Source organism: Cornus florida, unplaced genomic scaffold (assembly GCF_030987335.1).
Source record: "Cornus florida cultivar Cherokee Brave unplaced genomic scaffold, ASM3098733v1 CherokeeBrave_3.0.0_Hap2_scaffold_2, whole genome shotgun sequence".
In the NCBI taxonomy this organism is placed as follows: domain Eukaryota; kingdom Viridiplantae; phylum Streptophyta; class Magnoliopsida; order Cornales; family Cornaceae; genus Cornus; species Cornus florida.
This window is the reverse complement of record NW_026775693.1, coordinates 380,001-382,500: the sequence shown is the minus strand read 5'-3', so window position 1 is coordinate 382,500 and position 2,500 is coordinate 380,001.

Below are 2,500 nucleotides of genomic sequence, written 5' to 3'. Positions count from 1 at the left end.
GGGAGCTTCCTAGAAGCCTAAGAAATGCTTTGCTCGAGACGGATTTCGATTTGGAGGTCCCCCGAGTTAAGTTTGCCCTTTATGACTCCTCGCCCGCATGCTCGTGCACACCGGCGTGCACGTGGGCATCGTATGCTAAAAAATGAAGTTTGGAGTTTGGGTTCAGAAATCTTATGGGAGCTTCCTAGAAGCCTAAGAAATGCTTTGCTCGAGACGGATTTCGATTTATATTTCCGCCGTGTTAATTTTGCCAATTACGGCTCCTCGCGCGCACGCTCAAGCACCCCGACGTGCACACCGGCGCGCACGTGGGCATCGTATGCTAAAAAATGAAGTTTGGAGTTTGGGTTTGAAAATTTTACGGGAACTTCCTAGAAGCCTAAGAAATGCTTTGCTCGAGACGGATTTCGATTTGGAGGTCCCCCGAGTTAATTTTGCCCATTACGACTCCTCGCCCGCACGCTCGTGCACCCCGGCGTGCACGTGGGCATCGTATGCTAAAAAATGAAGTTTGGAGTTTGGGTTCGGAAATTTTATGGGAGCTTCCTAGAAGACTAAGAAATGCTTTGCTCGAGACGGATTTTGATTTGGAGATCCCACGCGTTAGTTTTTGCCCATTATGACTCCTCGCCCGCACGCTCAAGCACCCCGGCGTGCACGTGGGCATCGTATGCTAAAAAATGAAGTTTGGAGTTTGGGTTCGGAAATTTTATGGGAGCTTCCTAGAAGCCTAAGAAGTGTTTTGCTCGAGACGGATTTCGATTTGGAGGTCCCCCGAGTTAGTTTTGCCCATTATGACTCCTCCCCCGCACGCTCAAGCACCCCCGCGTGCACGGGGGCATTGTATGCTAAAAAATGAAGTTTGGAGTTTGGGTTTGGAAATTTTATGGGAGCTTCCTAGAAGCCTAAGAAGTGCTTTGCTCGAGACGGATTTCGATTTGGAGGTCCCCCGAGTTAATTTTGCCCATTATGACTCCTCGCCCGCACGCTTAAGCACCCCCGCGTGCACGTGGGCATTGTGTGCTAAAAAATGAAGTTTGGAGTTTGGGTTTGTAAATTTGATGGGAGCTTCCTAGAAGCCTAAGAAGTGCTTTGCTCGAGACGGATTTCGATTTGAAGGTCCCCCGTGTTAATTTTGCCCATTACGGCTCCTCGCCCGCACGCTCAAGCACCCCGGCGTGCACGTGGGCATTGTATGCTAAAAAATAAAGTTTGGAGTTTGGGTTTGGAAGTTTTATGGGAGCTTCCTAGAAGCTTAAGAAGTGTTTTGCTCGAGACGGATTTCGATTTGGAGGTCCCCCGAGCCAATGTTGCCCATTATGGCTCCTCTCCCGCATGCTCAAGCACCCCTGCGTGCACGTGGGCATTGTATGCTAAAAAATAAAGTTTGGAGTTTGGGTTTGGAAGTTTTATGGGAGCTTTCTAGAAGCTTAAGAAGTGTTTTGCTCGAGACGGATTTCGATTTGGAGGTCCCCCGAGTCAATGTTGCCCATTATGGCTCCTCGCCCGCACGCTCAAGCACCCCGGCGTGCACGTGGGCATTGTATGCTAAAAAATAAAGTTTGGAGTTTGGGTTTGGAAGTTTTATGGGAGCTTCCTAGAAGCTTAAGAAGTGTTTTGCTCGAGACGGATTTCGATTTGGAGGTCCCCCGAGTCAATGTTGCCCATTATGGCTCCTCTCCCGCATGCTCAAGCACCCCTGCGTGCACACCGGCGTGCACGTGGGCATTGTAGGCTAAAAAATGAAGTTTGGAGTTTGGGTTTGGAAATTTTATGGGAGCTTCCTTGAAGCCTAAGAAGTGTTTTGCTCGAAACGGAATTCGATTTGGAGGTCCCCCGAGTCAATTTTGCCCATTACGACTCCTCGCTCGCATGCAATATCTACTCCTGTCAGAGCTGTGGTTTTACTTAAGACTACTATAGGGGGGGGGGAGTTCTCAGCACCAAGAGCTGCAAGTAAGGCCATTGCTTGCTTTGCAGTCTCGATTGCTCTACTAGTGAATAGTAGATGTCTTGGTTAGCTTGGAACGAAAAAAAAAATTTTTTGGGGAAAAAAAAAAAAAAAAAGTTTTTGTGAAAAAAAATTTTTCGAAAAAAAAAAAAAATTTTTTGGATGCCTCGGTCTTCTATTTGTTTTGCTTGGGTAGATTAGGAAAAAAAAAAAAAAAAATTTTTTTGTTGGATGCCTCGGTCTTCATATTCTTTCTCGGCTATTTCGAAAAAAAAAAAAAAAAATTCCGGGAAAGAGAAAAAAAAAATTATTTTTTGTTGGTTGCCTCGGTCTTCATGTTCTTTCTCTGGTATATGGGAAAGAAAAAAAAAAAAAAAAAATTTTGGATGCCTCGGTCTTCTTGTTCTCGGTTGGATTTATCGAAAAAAAAAAAAAAAAAAAAAAAAAAAAAAAAAAAAATTTTTATGCCTCGGTCTTCTTGTTCTTGCTTTGGTATATCGGAGAAAAAAAAAAAAATTTTTTTTGGATGCCTCGGTCTTCTTGTTCATT